This window comes from Tympanuchus pallidicinctus, unplaced genomic scaffold, assembly GCF_026119805.1.
Source record: "Tympanuchus pallidicinctus isolate F22 unplaced genomic scaffold, pur_lepc_1.0 scaffold30, whole genome shotgun sequence".
Classification (NCBI taxonomy): Eukaryota; Metazoa; Chordata; class Aves; order Galliformes; family Phasianidae; genus Tympanuchus; species Tympanuchus pallidicinctus.
In genome coordinates, this window is record NW_026294748.1 from 2,584,482 (window position 1) to 2,600,599 (window position 16,118).

At 53.6% G+C, this 16,118-nt stretch overlaps 1 protein-coding gene across 2 annotated transcripts in view; it reads left to right on the plus strand.

Annotated features, from left to right (window-relative positions):
• The first annotated feature begins 768 nt into the window (after positions 1 to 768).
• GRIK4 (glutamate ionotropic receptor kainate type subunit 4) overlaps positions 769 to 16,118 on the plus strand; it is a 123,808-nt gene continuing 108,458 nt past the window's right edge. Inside the window, exon 1 of one of the 2 annotated variants that reach the window (XM_052697255.1) lies at positions 769 to 874. The gene's annotated coding sequence lies outside the window, so the exon portion shown is untranslated. The remainder of the gene's footprint in view (positions 875 to 16,118) is intronic. The other variant, XM_052697256.1, reaches the window with a different exon arrangement.

Below are 16,118 nucleotides of genomic sequence, written 5' to 3' on the forward strand. Positions count from 1 at the left end.
CAGCACTGTAGGATGTCTTTGCACGGAGATGTCAGGAGCTGTGTGCAGGTGCATCTCATCCCGTGCCCCCAAGGCAGGGTAGGAGCCAGCCCTGGGCAGGGCTGGGGCCAGGAGGGGCTTGTAAGGCCCCTTCCTACCCAAACCATTCCATGGTTCTGTGATTCCACGACGTGTGGGGAAAAGCGGGGCTGTGGGTGATAGGAGTGAGACCCAAAGCAAGAAACGAGGTGGGATCTGTGGGGAGAAGACAGAACCCTTCTGGATATCAAATGTTCCTCCCAGGAGAGCCGAATCTGGGCTTGCGAAAACCAATCCCTTTTGGAAGCAGTGCTCCTTGCATCCCTCCTCCCTCAGCTCCCTGCATGCCAGCTTCCTGCACCCCTCTGTCCCTGCACCCCTCTATCCTGCCCCCATCCTCCTCACTCCCACCCTGCATCCGCCGCCACTGCCCTCCCTGCATCCATCCCTCCATCCTCAGCCCTCTGCCCTCCTTGCATCCCTCTGTCGTGCCCCATCCTTCTCTTTCTCTACATCCCTCTGTCCCTGCGCTGCTCCCCATTGCCCCATCCTCCTCTTCATCCCTCCCTCCCATTTCTGAGCCCTCTCTCCATCCCATCCCATCCCATCCCATCCCATCCCATCCCATCCCATTCCTCTTCCCCTTCCTTTGCCTCCCGCCCCATCTCCATCCTATTCTCCATTCCCCCGCCCCTTCCCTTCATCCCACCCCATCCCACCCCTCCGCCCTCCCCCTGCCCCTCACCCCCCCCACTCCCCACGCCGCCCCCCGCCCCCTGCACTTCTCCCGGTGGCCGCTGGGGGCCCCGAACAGGCGGAGCGGACGGAGCACCGCGGGCAGAGCCGCGCCGCGCAGGTAGGAGCCGCCCGGGGGGGAGCGGAGCGGGCAGGGGGGGCAGCGCCGGGGGGTGCCCACAGCGGGGGGAACCGAAGTTCGGAGAGTGCGGGGCGGGGAGGCGGGCGATGGGGGGGTGGTGATGGTGGCGGAGGTCCGGGGGATGCTCCGCTCTCGGTGGAAGGGAGATGCTCCGCGTGGCCGTTGTTCTCAGCCTTCGGACGGGAAAGAGAAGGAGCGTTGTTAAGGAATGCGCGGCGGCGGAGTTGGGCCGGTGAGCGGCGGAGGGTGCGCGGCGACGGCGGTGTGCGCAGCCGTGCGGGTTGGTGCTGTGCGGGTTGGTGCTGCGCGGAGCGCGCCGGGCGAGCGGCGCTGCTTGGGGGTAACGGAGGGAACCGTGCGGAACCCCCCCCCCCACCACCACCCCGATCCTGGGCCCAACTTCACTCCGTGCCGCTCCGGCCGAACTCCGGCAGAGCACGCCGTGCCGTGCCGTCCCCAGCCGCCGTCGGGGGCTCCGTCCCCGCTGAACCCTCGTAGGTGTGACCCTCGGGACCGTGACCTCGCGTCGGCTGCGCTGCGGCGAAGCGGCGCCGGGGAACCCGCAGCCTCCCCGGGGCCTTCCTCCCCAGCTCCTCCTGCCCCGCTGTCGGGTTGAGCCGTGTCCCCGAACCTCGGCTGCAACGAGCGGGCACCGAGCCTTCCCCGTTCCCCTCCTCCCCCCACCCGGGGCGGCAGTGGGGCCGCAGCACCATCCTTTGAGCATCCCCGGTACCAACACGGCACCGCGTACCGAACGCCGTGTGCCCGCGGCTGGGAGCGCGATGTTCGGTGCTGTTCTGCTTCTGTCGCTTTGCTTTGCACTGGAGCAGAGGTGGGCTCGGTGGGAGGCGGCTGCACTGAAGCTCCCGCAAGTGTGAGCCGTGTGTGTGTGCACGGGGACCGCCGAGGCAGAGGAATGATGTTCAGCCTTTCCCCATCGGTTTCCATTTCGGGTTGGGGCTGCCGAGCGCAGCCAGAAGTTGGGAAAGTTGAGTGCGTGGCTCCTTTGGTGTCGTAGGGGTTTAATTCCTTGTGTTCGGGGTTAATTAGTGCCCGAGGTTGGGAGCTGGTTTGGGGATTTTGGGTCTGCTGGGAGAGCGGCTGCTGTGTGCAGTGCTGGAGCTCTGCTTTGTGCCATGGCTGTGCTGGGAGCAGGTGGCTCAGGGAGATCAACTGGGAGGGGTGTGGGGGCCAGGGGAAGGCTCAGCCTCTCTGTGCTGGTGGTGCAAAGCTGGGGGTGCAGCCAGGGTGGGAGCAGTGGGGAGTGAATGGGGTGACCAATATCTGAAGGCCAGGGAGCAGCAGGTTTGTGCTGTGGCTGTGCTGTACTGGTGAGGAGAGCTGGCTCCTCCAACAAACTTCCATTTCCTCGGGTCTGGGTTAAGTTAATTCTGCATGCAGGCGGTGCTGAGGGCATGCAGCTGGGCAGTGCCCTCAGCGAAGGCCTGGGGATGTGGCTGGGGTGTGCATGCTGATTCTCACCGTCTTTAGGGGGAGATCTTCACGCACAGCACAAGTTAGGGCCGAATTCTGTTTCTTTCTCCTGCTGCTGGGCAGCCTGGTGAGCGTTCCTGTTGGTTACTGGGGGCAGCAGGGGCAAATATGAGTGAAAGGCTCGGAGGGAGCTCAGCTGGGATTCTCTGCACACACATCCCTATGGGTTGGCTGCCCCAGCACCTGTTGGCTGCGGTGCTGCTGGCTGCTTGCAGCTTGCTGTGCTCTATGGGAAACTTCGTGGTGGGGTCAGCAGTGTTTGGGGGCAAAGGGCAGCTGCTGTGTCAGTGTGTGCTGTACTCATTGGTGATTGAGTGGTTTAAGGTGGCAGTAAGGGAGTGCAGGTGCTGTAAATCTGTAGGTCAGAGCAGTGCAGCTGAGGGCCCCAAGTAAATAAAGTGGTGACAACAGGGATGGCTCCATCCCCCTCCTTGCTGCTGCCACAGCAGGAGGGGTTTTGCCGTGGGTGCCTTTACAAACCAAGCAAACCTGAGGTAGGGCACAGCAATCAGGCAGGTGGGGCTAATTAGCTCTGAAGTAGCTGAATGGGGCTGATCCTGGGGGTCAGATTGCCGTATCTTGTAGAGGATGGACTTACAGTAGTGAACCTTCCTAATGCTGCTGCAGGTCAGAAGCTTAACAAAATGGGGGCTGAGGATCTACCCACGGCCCTAATTATGTTGATTTCCTCATTAGGTTCTGCCAGCGATCTATTTCTGGGAAATAAATAGCAGAATGTGGGCAATAAATAGCGGTGGGGGGCAGAGCGGTGCCAGCTTCCTTGCTTAAGAAAACGGGAGGATAATGGAGGTTATGGGGCTGCGCATCCCCCCAGCGGTCCCTGTGCCCCTCCCGGCGTCCGGAGAGCGGCTTCTATCGCTGCTCGGATTCTCCTGATGTCTGCAGGATTGATTTGCATCCTTAGTGAGGGAGAGAGAGCCAGGCGTGTAGGTTTTGTGCTCTGCTCCTCCCCGCCCGCTTCCCACTTTGTTTGGCCAGCTCAGGCATCCGCACGGTGATGTGGAAGCGGCGCGGAGGAGCTCCGTCGCGGCCGCATTGCATATGCATGAGAGAGAGCAGCAGATCGCACCGGCAATCCCAAACTGGCTTAGGGCTAATGGAAATTCTGCCCTGACCCCAGAACCGCCGCTCTGCGGGGCTTTGCGGTGAGGCTGCAGAAATGCATCCCCATCTGGTGAGCTCTGGGACCCCTTGGCACCCGTTTCCCACATGCTGCACTCCTCCAAGACGTCGCTGTTGCCGTAGAGCAGTTCTTCTCTTGGTCTGTCGCGTTGAGGGCAGGGAGGGATGGGATTTTTGCTTCTCCTTGTGTGAGATTTGGGAACATCTGGTGCGTAATCTCATCTCCTATAGACCGAACAACATCGGGGGCAGAGATGGTGCTCGTGTTCACAGAGCATCTGCTGCTCTCCAGGTTCCATTCATCACTGCCTCGCAGCTCTGCGTTGTCGTTCACGCCGAGGGGAAGTGGGTGTGAAGTGGAATAATAATGTTTCACACTTCCTTTGCACTGGGTTTGACATCCGACAGCGCTGCAACCCATCGGAATGGGCGCGATGTGGTTGCAAGCTGAAAAGCATCATCTACAAATGGCCAGGCCTGCTGGTCTTAGGGGTGTTTTCTGGTCTCAGTGATTTTATGCAATGACAAGTTAATTACATTGAAAAAATACCGCTGTTGTCAACCCTACCAATGCCAAATTGGAAGCCAAGGTGGGATTTGTGGGTTCTAACTCAGGATCTCTGCAGTGCAACACCTTCAGACCAACGTCCAGGGGAATATGAGTTCAGCGTTGGCTGTCAGCATTGCATTTCTTAAGGAAACCCTGTAGAAAGAATTCAGTTCTACCTGAAATTCTGTGCTTGAGAAATGGGTGTTTTGGTTTTAGGCCGGCTGGACTCCCAGGGGTCCTTAATGTAACCCGTCGTGTTGTGATTGTGGCTGACACGGCTTTTGTTCTGCTCCTGCTGAGTGTTAAACAAGATTTAAGTCCCCTCAGTCACTATTTAGTTATTGAGGAGCGTCGCAGCCGCCACAAATGCAAACAGAACTGTCTGGATGTTTGTTTATGCACACATCATTAGGAAGTCTGTGGGAAAAGAAAAAAAAAAAGAAGGCAACGTTCCGGTCTGTTAGATAATTAATCTGCATTTTAAGAATTGTTGAAAGACGTATTTGCAAGCTAGTCCATTGAGCTGCTATCTAGTCAATAATCCCATATTTAATGGTCCCTAAGAATGTATTTCCATAATGCGCTGCAAGCAGTGGAGAAATCTGCATCCTGTTTGTCTTCGGATGTCAGCGCTCGCGCGTCTTGCACGACAAATCTTTTTCTGATGATGGGTGGAACATTTGGACGCGTTGGCTTCCAGCTGCTGTGGGGAATGGGGAGGGACAGGGTGGTGGAAGCAAACCTGTGGCTCTGCATCCCTTCCTGGTGGTTCCTTGCTGGGTGCTGAGCTCCGGCTCTGTGCACGGCCTGGAATTGCAACACGTTGGTTGGGATTTGGGGTCTGTGCAACGTGTGTCATGGAGCTGAGGTGACACGCAGGGGTTTGAGGATGGGTGTTGGTGTTGAGTCAAAATATGGGTGATTTATGGTGGAAAAAGGGAAAACGTGCAGGCAGCCCCAGTGGTGCTCAGTTACAAATCCCTGCTAATGAGAGCGGGGAGCAGAACCCACACCTGGAGAGAGGCAGTGCTGGGAGCTGCTGCCAAGGTGAGGAGCCAGAGCTTAATTTCATTATCTTATCAATAACGAGCCGGTCCTGGCGTGGTGTGAATTCTCAGGGAGTGTTAGTGCTATCTTTGGCAGTCTGAGCAGAGAAATAATGAATACGAATAGGAAGAGCATTGTGTGCAGCCCTGGTATCTTTACCTTAAAAATTATGTCGGTGAACTGGTAAGAGATAAGAGAAGAGCTACAGGAATAATTTGGGGCCATAGAGTGTGTGGGAGAGGCTGGGGCTCATCTCTGCCCTGTAATGAGGAGAGGGTTTAGGGGGGATTTGAGTGCTGGCTGTGAATACCTGACCAGAGCGGGAGCTCAGGCACCAAGGCAGGGCATGGCTCTGCGAGTGCTCAATCAATTCTGATGAGGAGAAAGGCATGTTTTATGTTTGTACAGCTTTGTAGGTAGGCGCAGGAGCAAATTACCCAGGGCCAGGTAGATTGGCCGTTTTTAAATTGCAATGATACATCTTGAGGAGCTGCTGTAGGTGAAGTGCAGAGTGTGGCGGTGTGGAAAACTCAGCACGAGGCAATAGCAAATAAAACAAAGTTCTGAATACGGTGCTTATTGTCCTTCGCACCCTTTAATTATGTCGCTAATCTCTTCTTTTCTTGAGGGAAAGAACAGAATCCACCAGCACCGTGTTCGTGTTCTGCTCCTTTGGGCAGTGTTGTACGACAGTCGCCCACTTCTCTGTGCAGTGGGCAATGCTGGGTTGCACATCTTCCTCCTCTGACCATCTTCACCAAGCTTCCTCCCACTTCTGCTTTATCTTCCTGCTTTATCAGCATGAGGGAGAGCTCCGTTTTCTCAAACACCTTTTGCTTAAGCTGTAGCTGTTAATTGAGCGCTCGCTGATCGCCTGGCGGCGCGGCGCTGAGCTCTGTTGCTCCCCTCCTGGATGGTGGCTCAGTGCCGGTAACACAGCAGAGCTGCTCTGAAGCCACTCAGAGCCTTTGCTGTTTGCATTTTCTCCCCCAGCATTTCCGTTTTTGCTGGCAGTGTAATTAGCACCATCTCCTCCTCTTTGAGTGATCTCAGCCCATGCAGTCCTTCTCCCCGAGTGCCGTAATGCTTCTCATCCTTCATGGTCCTTAAGTGGCCCGAGACAAGGATTGAACCCTTGAGCTCAGCCCAGGGGCTGTTCCCTGCCTGGATTTAGGGACCCGATTGTCTGGCTGGATTTAGGATCCCAGCTTCCCCTGAAATTGCTTCATCCATTAGAGGTTCTTTGTTGCTGAAGGTTCAATTATGGAAGTGAACAGCGCTTTATGGGAACAGGGAAAGAGAGAAACCAAAGCCGATGTCACCCCCGGGGTCTGGTGGAGCTCCTCATCTCCACATCCTCTGCGTGCAGCACAGCCCTATAAAGCCCAGCACTGATGATGCTCCTCCTGTAGGAGCACGCAGTGCAATGCAGTCATTGCTTGTTCTTCCCAAAGGACGAGGCTCGTGGCACAGCGTGGGGTGGCTGCATGGCTTTGCACACCCCATGGCTTTGGGATCACTGCTGAGCTGCGGGATGTGCAGGAGGTGCTCTGCAGCCATCGGCCTCTTTGGGATCGTTCTGCTGTGTGTTCGGTGGGCTTGAGTGCCTCTGAAAGATTAATTAACCCCGGGTGAGAGGCAATGATCGAACGTTTGCATAGGGGGGAGGGAGATGAATATTCTTGCTGCTGTGCTGAGTGTGTTTAAACTTCTGCTTTTGGCTCGTCTGGCTTGGAGGAGCCTCTGACTAGCAGAAATGATGGAACAATTTATTTTGGATGATGAATTAGGAGAAGATAGCTCATACACCCAGAACACGGCGTTTTCAATCACATCTTCATTGCATTGGTAAGGGGAAGGGCGGGGGGGGGGGGGGGGCAAGAGATTTTCATATCTTGACATGTTTATCCTTTGGAGACTGAGTCAATTATCGTATTGTAGGAGAACTCGTTCCGTAGTGCTCGGATCTCAGGGAATGTCTCTGTGTCAAGACGAGGATCGTGCAGGGTTTGTTCTGGCAGCGGGGAGGTGGGGAGGAGAGCACAGCTAGGAGAGATCTGCAGGTGACATCCAGGAATAGGAAAATAACTTTATGAGAAGCAGGAGTTAGAGCCTGCTGAGGTCTGTGACAAAGCTGCCACGAGGAAGGCAAGTTGTCCTCAAGTACTCCTTGGCTTTGATTTCGGGCTGCTGGGGACGCTGTGGCACACTGAGCTCTGGCAGTGCTCCTGAGCATTGCTTTGTGCTCCATGTGCTGTGATTACCAGCGGGTGAGGAGGTGTCAGCACAGCTCTCTCCTCGGTTGTGCCGTGCAAATCTCCAGTCCCAGCAGCAGAAATACCTGAGTCCATTTTGCAGACATCGGCGTTGATGCAGTGCAGCTGACACGCTCCATTTGCTTGCATAAATGCGGCTCTTCAAGCTGTGCATATGCTCCATAGAGCTGCTACCCCTCACCTTTCCTTCTTGCAACGGCTGGAAGGCCGTTCCTGGACACCTCAGGCAGTGTCTGTGTGTTTGCACATATGTCAGGACCAGAAATGCACCATTTCCAAGCTGCTGTGCGAGACATCGCTCCCGACAAAATGTTCAAACTGCAGTTGTGCAGATGGAATTTTCGAGCTTGGCTCAAGCACTCCTGTTTCTGCAGGTTTGTTTACGTGGAGGATTTGGTTTTCCCATTATTGAGATGGTTATGTTTTTATAGCATTGCATTACTCACAGGTCCCTTTTATTCCCTTCCAGTTTGCCAGCCGTGAGTAACGGAGGGTTTTGCCTCAGCCCTTTGGTGGAGCAGAGACTCAACTGAATGGGAGGAGGTCTTTTCCTTTCCCACCACCAGAATGTCATGCTGGAGGGTTGGTTGGGGCATAAGCCATTTCTGGAGGCTGTGGCCATAGGCTTGGTTTTGATCCCATTATTAGGCTGTGTGCGCTGATGGAAAAACTCCACTCTAGGAAAGAAGTGAAGCGTTGAGCTTTGATACCGGTTGCACTGGATGATCTTGGTGGTCTTTTCTGACCTTAATGATTCTATAAACTTTCATTCAGGTGTAAGCATGGAGCATTGAGCATGTCAGCAGCCAACCTGGCTTAGTGGCACAGCTCCTAAAGCGGAGCTGCTTTCCAGGACAGCTCTGCTGTGCCATGGGGATCTGAATTTTTGGGGAAGTGGGGTGCACTGCGTTGTGTGTTTGTGTACCTGCATGTTCCCATTGAGACAGCTGGGTTGGAGTTTTAATTCACTGCACCTTTTTGTTATTTATCTTCCTTCCACGTTGTTTTTTTTCCTGAACTTTGCTCCATGGGTGGCACGGTCGTTAACCTCATTAGAGCATCCAACACCTCTAATTATTGGGGGAACGGCTTTCAGAGGATGGAAATCATCCAGCCAGCTGCTATGCACACGTGTGTTGGCCCTTCATTTTTCCCAATGTGAGGCTACATCTACTTAATTTAAACAACATAAGGCACAGATATATGTTGTATGCCCACGTGTGAGTGCGGTGCCATCGCCGTGCCTGGCAGTGAGTGTGTGTGTGCACACGTGTGTGCTCATGGCGTGTGGTCACTGCAGCCCAGGAGCTCGGAGTTGCTTTGTATTTGGGGCATTGTTCTTTTGCATCAGGAATGAGGTAACGTGGAATATTTGTAAGAGAGTCACATGGAGCCACCGGGAGCCGTTAGTCAGCGGCTGTGGGAAGGCGCCGGCCCTAATGATGACAGGGGAAAGTTCTTTATGGGGTCTGGGAGCAAAAGGCGAAGAACAAATGGGTACAGGCTGCAGAGGCAGAGGGTGAATCCATCAGGGGATGGCTGCGGGTAGCTGTGTGCAGTGGTGGTGGGTTAGGGCTGTCCCATCCTTCTTGGGCAGGAGGAGAGGGGAGGTTGAAGGAAGCAAAGGGAGGTGAAGCACCGGCCCAGGGGTGTGTAACAGAGCAGGAGCATCACCCTGTGGCTGTTGCTCCTCTGGGGGCCGTGAGATGGGCTCAAAGCAGCTGCCTCTTCAGGTACTTGGATCTGTGCACCAGGATGGATGTGAGAAATGGAGCCTTCAGAGAGGGGCTCTTTGTGGTTGCTGCCTGGCCAGTTGGTAGACAGAGCCCCAGTCAGTGCTTTGTAGCTGTGCTGTGTGTGTAGGCTGGGATGGCAGCGTGGGAGCGGCTCAGTTGTGATCTGGGCAGTTGAAATGAGGTGGCCCATCAGCGCTGCTCTGTGATGTTTGATTTATTACACCGTGGGAAGCTGCTGCCATCGCAGCACTGAGCCCCACAGGAATCCACGAGAAGCAGTCGCAAAGAGAGGGAATGGGCTCTTCTCAAACGGCAGAAATTGTGGAGAGAAAAACTGGGGCCAGGCATCGGGCAGTGCTGCTGAATGGCAGAAATAGGGAGGCACTGAGATAGATGGCTGAGGTTGATAGATCCAACTCGAATGAGTCTAGGAGAAGTGGGACCAAACTTTTCCGTTACCAGCTGCTTTTGTTCCATATGGATGCCTCTGTGCACCCTCTGCTCCCCACAGAGCACAGCCCTCTTTACAGCCAAACTCTGTGGAAGTCAGGCTGGGTTTTATATGGAAACGTACCTTGAAGCTTTCAGGGCCTCTAGAAATGGGGCAGTGCCTGGCTTCTGCTCCCCAGGTAAGGGAGATCGTGGGGTGCTGAGGGATGGCAGCTTCTGTCTGGTGGCTGTGTTTGCCCTCAAAGCACAAATGATGTCCTCTCTGCCTGAGACAACTGCTTCTGTTTGACCTTTGGTGTGCCAGACCACTAAGGAAGGAGACCTCACTGTGTTCTATTTCAGGCTGAAGGTCGTTAAACCTGTCAAATCCCCTTACAGCCATCGCACTGGGTTGTGTGTCCACGTCTCAGATGGGGGAAAAACCCTTTTGGTGGAGCTGCATTGCAGCTCTGGGAGTGCAGGGCAGGTTCTTGGGGTGAGGTGACAGCAGGGTGTCCTCACTTCTGCAGAGATGGAGCATCCCCAGCAGGTGCTGGGAACGATTCTGCATCTGCAGGGGCCGCACGCTTTTGCTCAGAGGGAGATTTTGGGGGCTGGGGCCCTCATCTGTGCCCCCAGTGCTGCTGGGGACGGAGCAGTGCCAGCCATCAGCCCCGTCCCTCCCTGCAGCGTGGCCCTGGCAGCTCCAGCCCTCGGTTACTCTGGCAACTCGCAGCGATCAGGCAGCACCGAGCAGCTGAATTCAGCCCCTTGTTCCGGGGAAAATGCTCTCATTGAAGGCGAACCCGAGCGAAACCCTCCTGCCTTCATCCCAATGAATGGCACCGACACCCATCCGTGTGCCTCGTGGTGGGGAGAAGGCATGTGGGGATGGGTGGGGGGTATCCAGGAGGGGAGAGCGGGGAGATGTCACCGAGAAGGGAGTTGGGGTTGTGCCCTCGTCCCATTGGAATAAAGGAAGTCTTGCACAGCACTGCCTGTAGTCAGCTGAAAGCGGTAACAAAGCCGTTACGGCGCTGGGGATGTGCTTTTCTCTGGGATGGAAGGAGCTGCCCAGAATGATAATGGGGTCTTTTTTCATTTTTTTAAGGAGCTAACAGGCTACTGCACGAAGTAATTAACTGGACAGATGGGGACGGCAGAATTTGTAAACGTCGACAGCGACAAGAAGGCGCGTTTTGGGAAAGGCCTTGTGTCAGCAGAAGGGCTGCGCATCGGGGCGGGCGTTGGGAAAGCAGTGAAATTAATGAGACTTCTTAAAAAATTAATAACGTTAACAGCTGCATCCAGTTCAGGTGTGTGGTGGGGGCTGCGAGGAGGGGTGGAAATGGAGGGATTGCCTGTGCAGCTCCCTGTTTGTGTGCGTGTCCTTTGTGAAGGGGATCCCTGCCACGTGTGTGATGGGGCTGAAATAAATACGGCTGCTGCTGCACCAAGCCCCACCGGTGTGATTTGTCTGTCCTAAACCAGAGCAGGGTGCTGGTGGTGGCTACAGTTGTGTCAGTTTGTCCGTCTGTCAGGGATGCTGTCATCCAGCACCAGGAGACACGGCAGGATGCGTGGTTTGGGCTGTGGCAGTGTGAGTGTGTGCCCTCCTTGTGGCAGTGAGTTATGCTAAGTGAGAGCACAGTGGTTTTGATGGCGAGCCCAAGGAAAATATCTCCATCCCTGGAGCTGCTCAAGGTCAGGTTGGATGGGGCTGTGGGTGAGCTGACCTGATGGAGTGGGGACAGCCAGCCTATGGCATAGGGATGGAGTGGACAGTGAGATAGTGGGATAGGGATAGTGATTTCTAAGGTCTGTTCCAACCCAACCATTCCATCACTCGTCCCTTCTCAGCACAGCCTCTTCCTTCCCTTTAATTAACATGCAGGGCTTGGGACAAGTTGCACAACTGCAGAATCGGTTGGGGATGGGGAGAGCGGCTGCTGAAAAACGCTTTGTGTGAACGTGGCGAGCTCTAATAGAGCAAAACACGACAGGCACGTGTGTGTCTGCAGAATGGTAATGACCCTCCTGAACCACTGCCTGGGGGGGAATGGAAAGCACTTAACAGATCAAACACTGTCAGGGAAACAAGAGCGACTGTGCCCAAATCGGGCTCGGCTTAATCAAGGTAACTCGTTTATGGGGTTGTGATTAGAGTTCAATGCTCTGATGGCAGAAGCACCTTTCCTGGGGTTTGTGCTGCTGCTTTCCTTTTTCTGCTCCTCGGAAAGACGCCCCGCTGTTCCCCCCTCCCGAAAAAGAAGTTCTGCAGCTCGGTTCCAGAAGTGGATTGTTTTGATGAATTGGGGATGATTTTTAAGAAGTTGCACCGGAAAAAGGTCTTTTTTTTTTTTTAATTTTTCTTCCCAATTTTTTTTATGGAGTCTACCTGTGGTCTCTGTGCCAGCAGCGAGCCCGTCCTCCCCACGTAGCACAGCGTCTGCCTGCAGACCTGCTTGCTGCAAGATATCCTTGAGCTCAAAGTCATCCAGATTGGGCGCTCGCAGGGATGGCGAGAGAATGAGAACTGCAGAGAGCAAGGGTTACGCAGTCAAGATTTTCTTCTTTTTTATTTTTTTATTTTGAGAGGATGGAAATATTTCTGATACTGGACACGGCAAAGGCTGGGCATAAATCTCCTTTGGGACAAGTTAATCTGTTTTGCTTTGCAAGTTCTTTCAAATCCTGATCTGGTGGGTGCAGGCCTGGGACTCGGTCACCTTCTGGAGCCATTTATCAACTTTGATGGTGATCTCTTGGCTTCCTGAAACTGAGCTCCATCAAAGCCCTCTCAGTGGGGCCACTGGGCTCCGTGTTGGCGATGAGCTGAGGAAGCAGCATCTCTCAGTCCTTTTCAGCCTTGGTAGTAGCAAAGCCAGCATGTAGCAAACTGTGTTGTGAATGGATCGTCTGCAATTAGTTAACTCCTCGTGCTCCTCTTATGGGCACAGCCTCCAGTCACTTCGAGGTGACTTTGCTGTTAGAGGTGATGCAAACACACGGAGGTCCCACTCACGTGAAGGGGCACAACAGGGGTTGGGCAACCTTTGGGTTTTTGTGGCGATGCCAAAACGCTCAGGACACTGATTTGTGAAATCAAGCTCGTTCAGTTCATTACGGTTGGGTAATTAATAGGCGCTCTTTCAAACCTGCTGAAGCTCAGAGCTGTGAGGAGCAGGATGGGAGCATCCATGGGGGCTTCTTCACGGGCAGCACTGGGCTCTTCCCTGAGGTTTTGCTGCTTGCTGCATCGTAATGAAAAGATAGGAATGGGGATAACAGCAGCAAGTCAGGACAGCCATTGCAGTGTGTGTGGGGGGCAGGAGAGCTGCTGGTGGCACTCAGCTCTGGAGGGCACAGCCCATTGCCCCCATTGTCCCCAGTTCTGTGTGGCCTGGAGCAAACCCAGGAGAGCTGGAGGGAGCTCCAGAATGGCCAGTGTATGGAGGCAACAAGCAAAAGTCATGCTGCTCCTTCTCAAGACTTCTTTTCCCTTCTGCTCTTTTTTTTTCTTGAGCTTTTTTTCTTTTTCCTCTCCAGTAACCCCTAGTAAAGGAGGCAGAAAGTGAGAATGTGACTTGAGGGGCTGGTGGGAAAAAATTGGAATCTTCTTGGTGAGGGGGCTGGATTGCAAAAATTAGCAATTTTTGGAAGCAGGCCATTCTTTTGACAAAAATTAACTGAGAAATTCTCCCCAGCTCTTGCTGCAATCTGCGTTGGCCACCGTCCTGTGTAATCACAGCTCTTGATTTCTGAAGCATGGGTGCTGCTTTATCTGAAACCTTGTACGTGGGGAGTGGTTGGGCAGCAGCTGTGCTGCACAGTGTGATGGTTCAGCCCTGCTCTGTGTGTCCCACCTTTGCAGCCACTCTGGGGATAATCCAACGGCTCTGTAAAATGTGGCATGATTGGGCTGGAGATGGGCTTTTGTAGGGTTTTGTGCTCTCAAGGATGCTTTCCAGCCCTTGGGTCACATGCTGTGGTGTGGCAGAGCAGTGTGGCTGTCGAATTGGGCTTTGGAGGAGCAAGGAGCTCTGGTTGGACCCAACAGAGACAAGACTTTCCCTTGTCTCCCCCCCACCCCTGATAGAGAGACTATGCAGTTCAAAGCTCCTTCCGTTTCTTCTCCTCAAGCAGACAGGAGCGTTTTGCAAACGTTGGGAAGTGCCGTGACAGCAGCACAATAAAAGTATTGTTGGATGTGATTGTTGCTTTACCTCTCCTCCCGCAGCCCCCACTCCTCCCTGAGCACCTGCCTTTCACCCAATTTAATTTTCACACCTCCTCCTGCTGCTGCTGCCATCCGTGCCAGCTATCTGTGGTTCTGCTGTGGGTGTCTCTTATTGGAGCGACTGCCTTGAAGGTGCTCATCCCATCCCTGCTTGCTCCTATGGACCCGAGGGATTGGTCCCACAGCATAAATGCCCAAGGACCGGGCAGTTGTTCTTCTCTTTCCCTAAAACCAGAGCCAGGATCCCCGGGACTCTGTGATCTCATGGGCTGTGTTTGCTGCATGAGATCTTTATGAATTGTGATGGCTCAAAAGGAAAGGACCCAGAGTGAGTCTCCAGTGCCAGTTTGAGTTTGCAGGATTGGCAGGTAAGAGCAGAGACAATGATGTGCTCTTTATGGAGAAATCTGGGCCCCTTTGATCAGAGTCACTGGTGTGCCAACAGGGATGCTGACTGCTCCACCCCATTGCTCAGATGCAGTTACGTATGATGGCACAGCTGTGTCAGTGGACAAGGGAAGAACCACTGATGTTGTCTGTCAGGACTTTAGTGAGGCCTTTGACACGGTTCCCCACAACATCCATCCTTCTCTCCAGAGTGGAAAGATATGGATTGGATGGATGGGTGGATGGATGGATGGATGGGTGGATGAAGAACCCAAAGGGTGGTGGTCAGTGGCCAACACGGTGATGCTTTCTACAAGGGGGACCCACAGCTCTCCAGTTCATTGTCCAGTGCAGCACCAGAGAGGATGCAGTATGTTAGTGTTGGGCTCTGCTGGAGCAAGGCTGGAAGAAATGGGAGGGAAGGGTTGGCACTGGTACAAGCACAGAGCAGCTCAGAGCCATTGGTGGTAGTGCAGGAGGAGGAAAAAGCCTCAAAGCATTGCAGATGTGTCAGTGTATCCCTCGTTAAAATGGACAACTATTCCCCAGTTGTTTTTCTATGCACTGATTTTGTTCTGCCTATAATATCTTGTGTTTGCATGCAGCGATGTGCTGTGATCCAATTGTCCCTTAGAGGAGGTATCAGTCTGCAGAGAACCAGGGTTTTCAGTTTGCTGCGTAGGGCACAGGGACGTGGAGGAGAGGTGACATCCATGGGATGATGCTCCTGTCTGCCTGGCACCTCCTTGTGTTGTCTCTCTCCCAAAACCTGAGCCAGCAGGGCAGCATGTCCTGCTCCCACCAGCAACACCAGATCGATTCCCTATTTAGCTGAAATCTCCATGTGGATGCGTGCAGCCCCATGCTGATTTATCCAATAAAGGCTGCAGCTCAAGATGGTTATGAGGGACCTTGATGAAAAACCCAGAGGTTATCCTAAATTGCAGGAAGGGAGGATGGTGCAGCACATCAGGGCTGTCTGCAGCTGGTCACCTCCACACATCTCTGCCTTTTCTATTTGAAGACACAGAGAAGAGGAGAAATTGCTATCCTTATGCTCAGGCAAAAAGAAAACAAAGTATGAGTGGTCATAATTTAGTGGGCTCCTGGGTAAATTTGTATTTCATTCTGATTATTGAGTGCATTCTCTAATTGTGGCAATAAGAAGGAATCGTCCATCTTCTAAATGCAAGCAGTAGCACTGATTGTTATTTAATTAGTTGATTCCAGTGGTCGAGGGGTGAGCTTGGAATTACAATTGCAGCTTGTATTATTTCACTGAGATTGCCGAATTAATTAGGAGAACAATGGGATTCTTCATTGTTGGCATCTTAAGAACTTGTGAGGATAACTCTCAGCGCAGGAGAGCGATGCTCCGATGCATCTGGAGACCAAACCCCACCTGGCATAGTGAGTTCAGGCCAAAAAATCCCTTTAACATGAAAGGTTTCCTCTGTGATGAGCAGAAAAAATGTGTGGATGGATGCTGTGAGCAAAACCATCAGGAAAGGTGAGGGAGGCTGAGGTTCCATTGGCAGCATTGACCTTGCAGCCCCAAAATCCAGGAGGTGATGCCCTCATCCCACTGCGATGGCTTTGCACCATTGCAAGGGTCTCAGGAATGCGTCCCATCCTTGCTGAGCTGGGCAGGGTGATGTGCAGACATTGGGATGCTGATGCACAGAATGAGGTCCTGCCCTCCCTGTGCCCATCCAGGCGCTGCCTGCGGATGGGGACTCGTGGGAGGACTTTCCAAAGAGCTGCTAAAAGCTGCAGGAATCTGTTCCCCCAGCAAAAAAGCAGACAGGTCTCTTGTGGCTGTGAAAGTGATGGGCAGGAGGCGTCGAGGCTTCTCACTGCAAACACTGGCTTTGTTTTCTTCCTCTCCTATTTTTATTTTATTTTACCGAGAATGCGTTTT